General features: G+C 30.4%; 1 long non-coding RNA gene across 1 annotated transcript; it reads left to right on the forward strand.

The window, feature by feature from the left end:
- Window positions 1-15703: 15703 nt before the first annotated feature.
- Window positions 15704-16355, forward strand: LOC126927448 (uncharacterized). The gene is made up of 3 exons (XR_007715490.1): window positions 15704-15786; window positions 15948-16153; window positions 16233-16355. It is a non-coding gene; the product is annotated as an uncharacterized LOC126927448 (long non-coding RNA).
- Window positions 16356-17513: the final 1158 nt, after the last annotated feature.

A 17513-nucleotide genomic window follows, 5' to 3' on the forward strand; every position in this document is an offset into this window, starting at 1 on the left:
GATGTCATTATAAAAAGCGTAGCGACACAATTCAAATCAGAGTAATTGTTAGCGGGTCAGTTGAATAAAGGAATAGAAGAGAGTAATTGTTAGCGGGTCAGTTGAATAAAGGAATAGAAGAGAGTAATTGTTAGCGTTCGGGAGAATTTAGCGAAAAATAAAGAAGAGTCAGATTAATTGTTAGCGTTAGCGTTAGCGATTAATTGTTAGTGGTTCAGTTAGAACAATCAGAGTGATTGTGAAAAGAGAGTAACTGCCATTAGTTGGTTCAGTTAGAATATAGTCAGAGAAATTGTTAGCGTTCGGGAGAATTTAACGAAATTAAAGAAGAGTAATTCAGGTAGAATAAAGAAATAGGATAGAGCAATTGTGATTAGTTGGTTCAGGAGAATTTAGCGAAAATAAGGGGAGTAATTGTTAGTCGTTCAATTGAATTTGAGTGAGTCTGATATCAGTTCGTTCAGTTGATTTAATTAGAATTTAAGTTAGGATTAGAGAATAATTGTTCGTTCCAGTTCGAGTTTAAGAATTACGAGATATAAATGTTATTAGTCAGTTCGAATTATAAAATAATTGTTATTAGTCAGTTAGAATTGAAACAATAGTTGGCTCAAGTTTTTGTGTTAGAATTTCGAATTGTTAAACACGTCCGGACACACTGTTGTTTACACTGTTCAAATTAAATAAAGATTAAAACGAAAAATTATAGAAGTGTCGATCTTTGTAAAACCGGAATCACCCCAGCGGCCTGACCGTTCATCAGCGGAGACCAACGTCAGGTGAGTCAACTTTAATTATTATTAATAATTAATAATTAAAATAATAAATAATATCAATGATTAGTATAATTCGTCATTAATTCCGCCAGTAATAATTATTTATAATATAATTGTTTATTCCAAACAATCCTCTCCCGTGCTAGTATTCCTGCGCATAGCAGGTTAGCCGAAACGTGGAGATTGTTGACCAGTGGCCTAAACTCCGGTCAACGCTACATAATCTAACAAGAAATATATAATTGAAACAGTCCTTAGACTGTTTCTGGTGGCAGCGACTACTACATTGTTTAAAATTTCAAAATTTGGATAGCGAAACGTAACAATATAGTAATGCTATATAACGTTATACCATATAACGTAATAGTATATAACGTTATACGTCATATAGTGTTGCAGTACAACATTATAGGTTAAAACGTAATAGTATATGACGTTATACGTCATATAGTGATTTAATTTGTAGTCATACGTTATGGCGTTATACTCTATAACGTTATACGTTATAATGTAATAGTATATGACGTTATGCGTCATATAGTGATGCAATATAACGTTATGAGTGATATAGTGACGCAACATAACGTTATGCGTTATAACGTAATAGTATATAACGTTATACGTTGTAACGCAACATTCCATAACGTTGTACGTCATATAGTAATGCAATATATCGTTATACGTTGTAACGTAATGCTCCATAACGTTATGCGTCATATAGTAATGCAATATAACGTTATACGTTATAATAGTATATGACGTTATTCGTCATATAGTGATTTAATATGTAGTCATACATTATGGCGTTATACTCTATAACGTTATACGTTATAATGTAATAGTATATGACGTTATGCGTCACATAGTAATGCAATATATCGTTATACGTTGTAACGTAATGCTCCATAACGTTATGCGTCATATAGTAATGCAATATAACGTTATACGTTATAACGCAAGAGTATATGACGTTATTCGTCATATAGTGATTTAATTTGTAGTCATACGTTATGGCGTTATACTCTATAACGTTATACGTTATAATGTAATAGTATATGACGATATGCGTCATATAGTGATGCAATATAACGTTACAAGTGATATAGTGATGCAATATAACGTTATACCTTATAACGTAATAGTATATAACGTTATACGTCATATAGGGATGCTATATATCGTTATAAGTGATATAGAGATGCAATATAACGTTATACGTTATAACAGTATATGACGTTATACGTCATATAGTGATGCAGTATAACGTTATGCATTAGAATGTAATAGTATATAAAGTTATACGTCACATAGTGATGAAATATATCGTTATCCGTCATAACGTAATAGTATATAATGTTATGCGTCATATAGTGATGCAATATAACGTTATGCATTAGAACGTAATAGTATATAAAGTTATACCTCACATAGAGATGAAATATATCGTTATCCGTTATAACGTAATAGTATATAACGATATACGTCATACAGTGATGCAATATAACGTTATAAGTCATATAGTGATGCTATATAACGTTATACCTTATAACGCAATATAATACGTAGTATAATACGTTATACGTCATATAGTAATGCAATATAACGTTATAAGTTATAACGTAATAGTATAAACGTTATACATCATATAGTCATGCAATATAACGTTATAAGTGATATAGTGATGCAATATAACGTTACACGTCATATAGAGATGCAATATAATGTTATACGTTATAACGTAATAGTCTATATCGTTATACGTCATATAGAGATGCAATATAACGTTATAAGTGATATAGTGATGCAATATATCGTTATACCTTATAACGTAAGAGTATATAACGTTATACGTCATATAGTGATGCAATATAAAGTGATACGTCACATAGTGATGCAATATATCTTTATGCGTTATAACGTAATACTATATAACGTTATACTTCACATAGTGATGGAATATATAGTTAAACCTTATAACGTAATAGTGTATAACGTTGTACGTCATATAGTGACGCAGTATAACTTTGTAGGTTATAACGTAATAGTATATAACGTCGCACGTCACATAGTAATGCATTATGTCGTTTTACGTTATAACGTAATACACCATAAGGTTATACGTGATATAGTGATGCAATATAAAGTTATACGTCATATAGTGGTGCAATATATCGTTATGCGTTATAACTTAAAAGCATATAACGTTATATTTCACATAGTGATGGAATATATGGTTATACCCTATAACGTAATAGTATATAACGTTATACGTCATATAGTGATGGAGTATAGCGTTATATAATATAACGTAATAGTCTATATCGTTATACGTCATATAGTGCTGCAATATAACGTTATAAGTTATAAAGTTATAGTATCAACGTTATACGTCATATAGTGATTCTGTAATACGTTATGCGTCATACAGAGATGCAATATAACTTTATACGTTACAACGTAATAGTCTATATCGTTATACGTCATATAGTGATGCAATATAAAGTTATACGCCATATAGAGATGCAATATAACGGTATACGTTATAACGTAATAGTGTACAACGTTATACTTCATATCGTGATGCAATAATACGTTATGCGTCTTATAGAGATGCAACATAACGTTATACGTTATAACCTAATAGTCTATATATTTATAAGTCATATAGTGAGGCGATATAAAGTTATACGTCATATAGTGGTGCAATATAACGTTAAGCGTTATAACGTAATATTCTATATCGTTATACGTCAAATAGAGATGCAGCATAACGTTATAGGTTATAACGTAATAGTATATAGCGTTTTACTTCACATAGTTATGCAATATATCGCTATACGTTATAACGTAATACTCCATAACGTTATACGTGACATAGTGATTTAATATAACGTTATAAGTTATAACGTAATAGTATATAATGTTATACGTCATATAGAGATGCAATATAATGTTATATGTTATAACGTAATATTCTATATCGTTATACGTCAAATAGAGATGCAGTATAACGTTATAGGTTATAATGTAATGGTATATAACGTTATACGTCACATCGTAGAGCAATATGTCGCTATACGTTATAACGTAATACTTCATAACATTATACGTTATATAGTGATACAATATAACGTTATACGTTAGAACGTAATAGTATATAACGTTAAACGTTATATAGAGATGCAATATAACGTTATACGTTATAACGAAATAGTCTATATCATTATACTTCACATAGTGATGGAATATATCGTTATATGTGATATAGTGGTGCAATATATCGTCATACGTTATAACGTAATAGTATATAACGTTAGACATCATATAGTGATGCAATATATCGTTATACATTATAACGTAATAGTATATAACGTTATACGTCATATAGTGATTCAGTATGACGATATAGGTTATAACGTAATAGTCTATATCGTTATACGTCGTATAGTGATGCAATATGAAGTTATACGTCATATAGAGATGCAATATAACGGTATACGTTATAACGTAATAGTATACAACGTTATACTTCACATAGTAATGGAATATATAGTTATACCTTATAACGTAATAGTATAAAAGGTTATACATCATATAGTGATGCAATATAACGTTATAAGTTATGACGTAATAGTATAAACGTTGTACGTCATATAGTGATGCAATATGACGTTATACGTCATATAGCGATGCAATATAACGTTGTAAGTGATATACTGTTGCAATATAACGTTATGCGTTATAACGTAATAGTATATAAGGTTATGCTTCATATAGCGATGCAATATAACGTTATACGTCATATAGAGATGCAATATAATGTTATACGTTATAACGTAATAGTCTATATCGTTATACGACATATATAGATGCAATGTAACGTTATAAGTGATATAGTGATGCAATATATCGTTATACCTTATTACGTAATAGTATATAACGTTGTACGTCATATAGTGATGCAGTATAACTTTGTAGGTTATAACGTAATAGTATATAACGTCGCACGTCACATAGTAATGCATAATGTCGTTATACGTTATGACGTAATACTCCATAAGGTTATACGAGATATAGTGATGCAATATAAAGTTATACGTCATATAGTGGTGCAATATATCGTTATACGCTATAACGTAATAGTATATAACGTTATACGACATATAGAGATGCAATATAGAGTTATACGTCATATAGTGGTGCAATATCTAGTTATACATCATATAGAGACGCAATATAACGGTATACGTTATAACGTAATAGTGTATGACGTTATAAGTGATATAGTGATGCAATACATCGTTGTACCTTATAACGTGATAGTATATAACGTTATACGTCTTATAGTGATGCAGTATAACGTTATAGGTTATAACGTAATAGTATATAACGTTGTACGTCACATAGTAATGCATTATGTCGTTATACGTTATAACGTAATACTCCGTAACGTTATACGTGATATAGTGATGCAATATAACGTTATACGCTATAACGTAACAGTATATGATGTTATACGTCGTATAGTGATGCAATATAACGTTGTATGTGATATAGTGATGCAATATAACGTTATGCGTTATAACGTAATAGTATATAAGGTAATACGTCATATAGTGATGCAATATAACGTTATAAGTTATAACGTTATAGTATCAACGTTATACGTCATATAGTGATTCTATAATACGTTATGCGTCATACAGAGATGCAATATAACGTTATAAGTTATAACGTAATAGTATAAACGTTATACGTCATATAGTGATGCAATAATACTTTATACGTCATATAGAGATGCAATATAAAGTTATACGTCATATAGAGATGCAATATAAAGTTATACGTCATATAGTGATGCAATATAATGTTATGCGTCATATAGTTATGCAGTGTAGCGTTATACGTTATAACGTAATAGTATATAACGTTAGACATCATATAGTGCTGCAATATAACGTTATAAGTTATAACGTAATAGTATAAACGTTATACGTCATATAGTGATGCAATAATACTTTATACGTCATATAGAGATGCAATATAAAGTTATACGTCATATAGAGATGCAATATAACGTTATAAGTTATAACGTAATAGTATATAACGTTATACGTCATATAGAGATGCAATATAATGTTATACGTTATAACGTAATATTCTATATCGTTATACGTCAAATAGAGATGCAGTATAACGTTATAGGTTATAATGTAATGGTATATAACGTTATACGCCACATCGTAGAGCAATATGTCGCTATACGTTATAACGTAATACTTCATAACATTATACGTTATATAGTGATACAATATAACGTTATACGTTAGAACATAATAGTATATAACGCTAATCGTCATATAGAGATGCAATATAACGTTATACGTTATAACGTAATAGTCTATATCATTATACTTCACATAGTGATGGAATATATCGTTATACGTGATATAGTGGTGCAATATATCGTCATACGTTATAACGTAATAGTATATAACGTTAGACATCATATAGTGATGCAATATATCGTTATACCTTATAACGTAATAGTATATAACGTTGTACGTCATATAGTGATGCAGTATAACGATATAGGTTATAACGTAATAGTCTATATCGTTATACGTCGTATAGTGATGCAATATAAAGTTATACGTCATATAGTGATGCAATATAACGGTATACGTTACTACGTAATAGTATACAACGTTATACTTCACATAGTGATGGAATATACAGTTATACATTATAACGTAATAGTATGTAACGTTATACGTCATATAGTGATGCAGTATAATGTTATAGGTTATAACGTAATAGTCTATATCGTTATAAGTCGTATAGTGATGCAATATAGCGTTACACGTTATAACGTAATAGTATATAACGTTATACGTCATGTAGTGATGCAGTATAATGTTATAGGTTATAACGTAATAGTATATAACGTTATACGTCATGTAGTGATGCAGTATAATGTTATAGGTTATAACGTAATAGTCTATATCGTTATACATCATATAGTGATGCAATATAGCGTTACACGTTATAACGTAATAGTATATAACGTTATACGTCATGTAGAGATGCAGTATAATGTTATAGGTTATAACGTAATAGTATATAACGTTATATGTCATATAGTGATGCAGTATGACGATATAGGTTATAACGTAATAGTCTATATCGTTATACGTCGTATAGTGATGCAATATAAAGTTATACGTCACATAGTGATGCAATATAACGTTATAAGTCATATAGTGATGCAATATAAAGTTATACGTCATATAGTAATGCAATATATTGTTATGCGTTATAACGTAATAGTATATAACGTTATACCTCATATAGTGATGCAGTATAACGTTATAGGTTATAACGTTATAGTCTATATCGTTATACGTCATATAGTGATGCAGTATAACGTTATAGTTTATAACGTAATAGTATATAACGTTATACGTCACATACTAATGCATTATGTCGTTATACGTTATACCGTAATACTCCATAACGTTATACGTCATATAGTGATGCAATATAACGTTGTAAGTGATATAGTGATGCAATATAACGTTATGCGTTATAACGTAATATTATATAAGGTTATACTTCATATAGTCATGCAATATAACGTTATAAGTTATAACGTAATAGTATAACCGTTATACGTCATATAGTGATGCAATAATACGTTTTACGTCATATAGAGATGCAATATAACGTTATACATCATAACGTAATAGTCTATAACGTTGTACGTCATATAGAGATGCAATATAACGTTATAAGTGATATAGTGATGCAATAGAACGTTATACGTTATAACGTAATAGTATATAACGTTCTACGTCATATTGTGGTGCAATATATCGTTATACGTTATAGCGTAATAGTATATAACGTTATATGTCACATTGTAAAGCATTATGTCGTTATACGTTATAACGTAATACTCCGTAACGTTATACGTGATATAGTGATGCAATATAACGTTATACGTTATAACGTAATAGTCTATATCGCTATACGTCATATAGTGATGCAATATAGCGTTATACGTTATAACGTAATAGTCTATATCGTTATACGTCATATAGTGATGCAGTATAACGTTATAGGTTATAACGTAATAGTATACAACGTTATACGTCACAGAGTAATGCAATATGTCGCTATACGTTATAACGTAATACTCCGTAACATGATACGTTATATAGTGATACAATATAACGTTATACGTTATACCATAATAGAATATAACGTTATACGTCATATAGTGAAGCAATATAACGTTATACGTTATAACGTAATAGTCTATATCGTTATACGTCATATAGTGATGGAATATATAGTTATACCTTATAATGTAGTAGTATATAACGTTATACCTCATATAGTGATGCAGTATAACGTTATAGGTTATAACGTAATAGTATATAACGTTATACTTCACATAGTGATGGAATATATCGTTATACGTTATAACGTAATGGTCTATATCGTTATACGTCATTTAGAGGTGGAATATGTTGTTATACGTTATAACGTAATATTATAAAACGTTATACTTCACATAGTGATAGAGTATATAGTTATACCTAATAACGCAGTAGTATATAACTTTATACGTCATATAGTGATGCAGTATAACGTTATAGGTTATAACGTAATAGTCTCTATTGTTATACGTCATATAGTGGTGCAATATAGCGTTATACGTTATAACGTAATAGTATATAACGTTAGACATAATATAGTGATGCAATATATCGTTATACGTTATAACGTAATAGTATATATCGTTATACGTCATATAGAGATGCAATATAACGTTATAAGTGATATAGTGATGCAATATATCGTTATACCTTATAACTTAATAGTATATAACGTTATACGTCATATAGTGATGCAGTATAACGTTATAGGTTATAACGTAATTGTCTATATCGTTATACGTCATATAGTGATGCAATATAACGTTATAAGTGATATGATGATGCAATATATCGTTATACCTTATAACTTAATAGTACATAACGTTATACGTCATATAGTGATGCAGTATAACGTTATAGGTTATAACGTAATAGTATATATCGTTATACGTCATATAGAGATGCAATATAACGTTATAAGTGATATAGTGATGCAATATATCGTTATACCTTATAACTTAATAGTATATAACGTTATAAGTGATATAGTGATGCAATATATCGTTATACCTTATAACTTAATAGTATATAACGTTATACGTCATATAGTGATGCAGCATAACGTTATAGGTTATAACGTAATAGTCTATATCGTTATACGTCATATAGTGTTGCAATATAGCGTTATACGTTATAAGGTAACAGTATATGACGTTATTCATCATATAGTGAAACAGTATAACGTTGTAAGTGATATAGTGATGCAATATACCGTTATACCTTATAACTTAATAGTACATAACGTTATACGTCATATAGTGATGCAGTATAACGTTATAGGTTATAACGTAATAGTATATAACGTTATACGTCACATAGTAATGCAATATGTCGCTATACGTTATAACGTTATTCTCCATAACATTATACGTTATATAGTGATACAATATAACGTTATACGTTATAACGTAATAGTATATAACGTTATACGTCATATAGAGAAGCAATATAACGTTTTACGTTATAACGTAATAGTCTATAACGTTGTACGTCATATAGAGATGCAATATAACGTTATAAGTGATATAGTGATGCAATAGATCGTTATACCTTATAACGTAATAGTATATAACGTTCTAAGTCATATAGTGGTGCAATATATCGTTATACGTTATAGCGTAACAGTATATAACGTTATATGTCACATAGTAATGCATTATGTCGTTATACGATATAACGTAATACTCCGTAACGTTATACGTGATATAGTGATGCAATATAACGTTATACGTTATAACGTAACAGTATATTACGTTATACGTCGTATAGTGATGCAATATAGCGTTATACGTTATAACGTAATAGTCTATATCGTTATACGTCATATAGTGATGCAGTATAACGTTATGCGTTATAACGTAATAGTATATAACGTTAGACATCATATAGTGATGCAATATATCGTTATACGTTATAACGTAATAGTCTATATCGTTATACGTCATATAGTGATGCAGTATAACGTTATAGGTTATAACGTAATAGTATACAACGTTATACGTCACAGAGTAATGCAATATGTCGCTATACGTTATAACGTAATACTCCGTAACATGATACGTTATATAGTGATACAATATAACGTTATACGTTATACCATAATAGAATATAACGTTATACGTCATATAGTGAAGCAATATAACGTTATACGTTATAACGTAATAGTCTATATCGTTATACGTCATATAGCGATGCAATATAACGTTATGCGTTATAACGTAATAGTATATAAGGTTATACTTCATATAGTGATGCAATATAACGTTAAAAGTTATAACGTAATAGTATAAACGTTATACGTCATATAGTGATGCAATAATACGTTATACGTCATATAGAGATGCAATATGACGTTATACGTTATAACGTAATAGTCTATATATTTATACGTCATATAGTGATGCAATATAATGTTATACGTCATATAGTGGTGCAATATATGGTTATGCGTAATAACGTAATAGTATATAACGTTATACTTCACATAGTGATGGAATATATAGTTGTACCTTATAACGTAATAGTATATGACGTTATACGTCGTATAGTGGTGCAATATAACGTTGTTAGTGATATAGTGATGCAATATAACGTTATACGTTATAACGTAATAGTATATATCATTATACGTTATATAGAGATGCAATATAACGTTATAAGTGATAGAGTGATGCAATATATCGTTATACCTTATAACTTAATAGTATATAACGTTACACGTCATATAGTGATGCAGTATATCGTTATACGTTATAACGTAATAGTATATAACGTTATACGTCATATAGTGATGCAATAATACGTTATACGTCATATAGAGATGCAATATGACGTTATACGTTATAACGTAATAGTCTATATATTTATACGTCATATAGTGATGCAATATAATGTTATACGTCATATAGTGGTGCAATATATGGTTATGCGTAATAACGTAATAGTATATAACGTTATACTTCACATAGTGATGGAATATATAGTTGTACCTTATAACGTAATAGTATAATACGTTATACGTCATATAGTAATGCAATATAACGTTATAAGTTATAACGTAATAGTATAAACGTTATACATCATATAGTCATGCAATATAACGTTATAAGTGATATAGTGATGCAATATAACGTTACACGTCATATAGAGATGCAATATAATGTTATACGTTATAACGTAATAGTCTATATCGTTATACGTCATATAGAGATGCAATATAACGTTATAAGTGATATAGTGATGCAATATATCGTTATACCTTATAACGTAAGAGTATATAACGTTATACGTCATATAGTGATGCAATATAAAGTGATACGTCACATAGTGATGCAATATATCTTTATGCGTTATAACGTAATACTATATAACGTTATACTTCACATAGTGATGGAATATATAGTTAAACCTTATAACGTAATAGTCTATATCGTTATACGTCATATAGTGATGCAGTATAACGTTATGCGTTATAACGTAATAGTATATAACGTTAGACATCATATAGTGATGCAATATATCGTTATACGTTATAACGTAATAGTCTATATCGTTATACGTCATATAGTGATGCAATATAACGTTATGCGTTATAACGTAATAGTATATAAGGTTATACTTCATATAGTGATGCAATATAACGTTAGAAGTTATAACGTAATAGTATAAACGTTATACGTCATATAGTGATGCAATAATACGTTATACGTCATATAGAGATGCAATATAACGTTATACGTTATGACGTAATAGTATATAACGTTATACGTCATATAGTGGTGCCATATATCGTTATACGTTATAACGTAATAGTCTATATCGTTATACGTCATATAGTGATGCAGTATAACGTTATGCGCTATAACGTAATAGTATATAACGTTAGACATCATATAGTGATGCAATATATCGTTATACGTTATAACGTAATAGTCTATATCGTTATACGTCATATAGTGATGCAGTATAACGTTATAGGTCATAACGTAATAGTATACAACGTTATACGTCACAGAGTAATGCAATATGTCGCTATACGTTATAACGTAATACTCCGTAACATGATACGTTATATAGTGATACAATATAACGTTATACGTTATACCATAATAGAATATAACGTTATACGTCATATAGTGAAGCAATATAACGTTATACGTTATAACGTAATAGTCTATATCGTTATACGTCATATAGCGATGCAATATAACGTTATGCGTTATAACGTAATAGTATATAAGGTTATACTTCATATAGTGATGCAATATAACGTTAAAAGTTATAACGTAATAGTATAAACGTTATACGTCATATAGTGATGCAATAATACGTTATACGTCATATAGAGATGCAATATGACGTTATACGTTATAACGTAATAGTCTATATATTTATACGTCATATAGTGATGCAATATAATGTTATACGTCATATAGTGGTGCAATATATGGTTATGCGTAATAACGTAATAGTATATAACGTTATACTTCACATAGTGATGGAATATATAGTTGTACCTTATAACGTAATAGTATATGACGTTATACGTCGTATAGTGGTGCAATATAACGTTGTTAGTGATATAGTGATGCAATATAACGTTATACGTTATAACGTAATAGTATATATCATTATACGTTATATAGAGATGCAATATAACGTTATAAGTGATAGAGTGATGCAATATATCGTTATACCTTATAACTTAATAGTATATAACGTTACACGTCATATAGTGATGCAGTATATCGTTATACGTTATAACGTAATAGTATATAACGTTATACGTCATATAGTGATGCAATAATACGTTATACGTCATATAGAGATGCAATATGACGTTATACGTTATAACGTAATAGTCTATATATTTATACGTCATATAGTGATGCAATATAATGTTATACGTCATATAGTGGTGCAATATATGGTTATGCGTAATAACGTAATAGTATATAACGTTATACTTCACATAGTGATGGAATATATAGTTGTACCTTATAACGTAATAGTATAATACGTTATACGTCATATAGTAATGCAATATAACGTTATAAGTTATAACGTAATAGTATAAACGTTATACATCATATAGTCATGCAATATAACGTTATAAGTGATATAGTGATGCAATATAACGTTACACGTCATATAGAGATGCAATATAATGTTATACGTTATAACGTAATAGTCTATATCGTTATACGTCATATAGAGATGCAATATAACGTTATAAGTGATATAGTGATGCAATATATCGTTATACCTTATAACGTAAGAGTATATAACGTTATACGTCATATAGTGATGCAATATAAAGTGATACGTCACATAGTGATGCAATATATCTTTATGCGTTATAACGTAATACTATATAACGTTATACTTCACATAGTGATGGAATATATAGTTAAACCTTATAACGTAATAGTCTATATCGTTATCCGTCATATAGTGATGCAGTATAACGTTATGCGTTATAACGTAATAGTATATAACGTTAGACATCATATAGTGATGCAATATATCGTTATACGTTATAACGTAATAGTCTATATCGTTATACGTTATAACGTAATATTCTATATCGTTATACGTCATGTAGTGGTGGAATATGTTGTTATACGTTATAACATAATAGTATATAACGTTATACTTCACATAGTGATGGAGTATATAGTAATACCTAATAACGTAGTAGTATATAACGATGCAGTATAACGTTATAGTTTATAGCGTAATAGTATATAACGTTATATGTCACATAGTAATGCATTATGTCGTTATACGTTATAACGTAATAGTCTATATCGTTATACGTCATATAGTGATGCAATATAACGTTATGCGTTATAACGTAATAGTATATAAGGTTATACTTCATATAGTGATGCAATATAACGTTAGAAGTTATAACGTAATAGTATAAACGTTATACGTCATATAGTGATGCAATAATACGTTATACGTCATATAGAGATGCAATATAACGTTATACGTTATGACGTAATAGTATATAACGTTATACGTCATATAGTGGTGCCATATATCGTTATACGTTATAACGTAATATTATATAACGTTATACTTCATATAGTGATGGAATATATAGTTATACCTTATAACGTAGTAGTATATAACGTTATACGTCATATAGTGATGCAGTATAACGTTATAGGTTATAACGTAGTAGTCTATATCGTTATACGTCATATAGTGATGGAATATATAGTTATACCTTATAATGTAGTAGTATATAACGTTATACCTCATATAGTGATGCAGTATAACGTTATAGGTTATAACGTAATAGTATATAACGTTATACGTCACATAGTAATGCAATATGTCGCTATACGTTATAACGTAACACTCCATAACATTATACGTTATATAGTGATACTGTTACGTTTCGCTATCCAAATTTTGAAATTTTAAACAATGTAGTAGTCGCTGCCACCAGAAACAGTGTAAGGACTGTTTCAATTAGATATTTCTGGTTAGATTATGTAGCGTTGATCGGAGTTTAGGCCACTGGTCAACAATCTCCACGTTTCGGCTAATCTGCTATGCGCAGGAATACTAGCACGGGAGAGGATTGTTTGGAATAAACAATTATATTATAAATAATTATTACTGGCGGAATTAATGACGAATTATACTAATCATTGATATTATTTATTATTTTAATTATTAATTATTAATAATAATTAAAGTTGACTCACCTGACGTTGGCCTCCGCTGATGAACGGGCAGACCGCTGGGGTGATTCCGGTTTTACAAAGATCGACACTTCTATAATTTTTCGTTTTAATCTTTATTTAATTTGAACAGTGTAAACAACAGTGTGTCCGGACGTGTTTAACTATTCGACATTCTAACACAAAAACTTGTGCCAACTATTGTTTTAATTCTAACTGACTAATAACAATTGTTTTATAATTCGAACTGACTAATAACATTTATATCTCGTAATTCTCAAACTCGAACTGGAACGAACAATTATTCTCTAATCCTAACTTAAATTCTAATTAAATCAACTGAACGAACTGATATCAGACTCACTCAAATTCAATTGAACGACTAACAATTACTCTCCTTATTTTCGCTAAATTCTCCTGAACCAACTAATCACAATTGCTCTATCCTATTTCTTTATTCTAACTGAATTACTCTTCTTTAATTTCGTTAAATTCTCCCGAACGCTAACAATTTCTCTGACTATATTCTAACTGAACCAACTAATGGCAGTTACTCTCTTTTCACAATTACTCTGATTGTTCTAACTGAACCACTAACAATTAATCGCTAACGCTAACGCTAACAATTAATCTGACTCTTCTTTATTTTTCGCTAAATTCTCCCGAACGCTAACAATTACTCTCTTCTATTCCTTTATTCAACTGACCCGCTAACAATTACTCTGATTTGAATTGTGTCGCTACGCTTTTTATAATGACATCCCCAATGGGATGACAGTCACGTGACAGTTCGTTCCGGTGGGGATCGCAATGCTGCAGGTTTTTAGAGTTTCCATGAGAGAACGTGGAGTTTGATGATTACAGGTTATGTTGAGTCATGGACACAAAAGCGTCCGCACCTGTGCGAACTGTGTGAGTGTGTTTTTAGTATTCTGTCTCGTTTCGCATGTTGTTTGTTTCCTTAAACTTGTGAATTTGTTTTAGCGCAAGAGGAAGATGATATGTGAATGGTACGAGATGACGTGATCGACGTGCGTGTGTGAATATGTGCGAAGGATGATGCTGAAGGGGCGGTTTTCCACCCAAGTAGGCACAGTGGCACCTTCGTTGGCGTCGTGTCCTGATGATCTATTGACAATTTGGTTTTATTTGACAATATGAGATATGTTTTGCTCCTTGTAGATTTATATGTCCATATTTGCTATATATTAAATCGTGTATATTTTATATTACTTTCTTGTTATTAGGTTATTAGTTGTGTAACTCCAGTTTCTGATCTATGGAAAGTGGTGAAACGTCTTCACGAAATACAATTTCATTCGTTTTCCTCCCTTGCATTGGCACGCTGTGAGTGGTGCCGACTTCCAAATGAGGTTTGTGCATCTTGATTATTATGCGTTTAATGATAGATACGGAGGTATCTTTGTCAGAGGTTCCCATGCGGACTGTCTCGGTGTGTATCTTGTTATGATTTCTTTTATTTAGTTCATCCTGCTTCTTTCGTGTTTTATTCACTGCATATGATATTTCAGTGCAAGAAAAAGAAGAATTGTAAAGAATCCGTAAGTGGCCCTAGAAGACGCAGTCATCGTGTGAGGTGTTGTCGGCAGGAACAAAGAGTCGAAGTTGTTGAAGAAGTCGTGGGACATTTGTATTGTTTCCCGTTATATACAACGCTATTTCACATATCTATGTATATATATATTATTATATTATTATATATTATTATACTAAATCTTCAGTTGGTTTACTTGAATGTTCAGTAATGTAATTTTTACAAGGTGGTTTTGTATATTAGATGAGTAGTTGTTCGATATAATAATATGTGTATATATATATACATTTCACAATGTAATTTTCCATTATGTAAAATATATATATGCATATGTATATTTGCGCGTATTGTTATTCTCATTGTTTCTCGGATCGTTAATTGGTTGAATATTCCATAATGTGGATTTCGTATATAATTCTCTAGGTTCGTAGAAATGTAATTCTATATATTTATTTCTTTGCGTTTTAATGGTTTAATAACGTATACATACATATATATATATATGTCGGATTAAAGTCAGGATTATGGGGTTGGGCGTTTAATGAATTTTCATTGGAATTAGCCATTGCCGTCATACAATGGAGAGTTTATTAGCACGAGCTTATTAACAAGATTACGCACTAGTGATGATGACCTTAGGTTCGAAACGAATCCGCAGTCACGGGATGGTAAACGTATGTTCTCGCACAGTTCAAGTCTAACTCTTTATTAACTAGATGTGATGTATTCGCTGGTTGTAAGGTGGCACTGTCATTCGTCGATGAGATCGTACGAAAGAATGAATCTCCGTCTCGACGATGTCGTCGAGGAAAACTATATTGGGTGGGTCTAAGGATATGAGATCCTCGGATTCGTCAAAGAAAGCTTTCGTTCCAAAGGAGAGGGAAATTAGCGCTGTTGCTAATTGGTCGATCTCCATATCGGCGTTTTGAAAGAGATGCTGGCCGCCCTTGAGGGGAGGTTGTTGACGGGGGGCAACGCTCGTGGAGGATAGGTTTCTCCTATCTTCCCGTAGTTGCGACAAAGTCTATTTGACGGACTTCGCTTGACTAAATCTTAAGATCTATAGCGGGTCCTTACGTTAACTAAACATACGCCACAAAGGCATGCCGACACCCGGCGATCATCTTACCCGAAGGACAAAATCTGCGTGTGGCGGGCCGCGGGATAGAAACTATTGAAGTATTTACTGCCACGTATCGCTACGACTATTTCTTTTAAGGAGAGGTATAGAGTTACTCTGTGCCTTTGTTAGATA

This window comes from Bombus affinis, unplaced genomic scaffold, assembly GCF_024516045.1.
Source record: "Bombus affinis isolate iyBomAffi1 unplaced genomic scaffold, iyBomAffi1.2 ctg00000115.1, whole genome shotgun sequence".
Lineage (NCBI taxonomy): Eukaryota > Metazoa > Arthropoda > Insecta > Hymenoptera > Apidae > Bombus > Bombus affinis.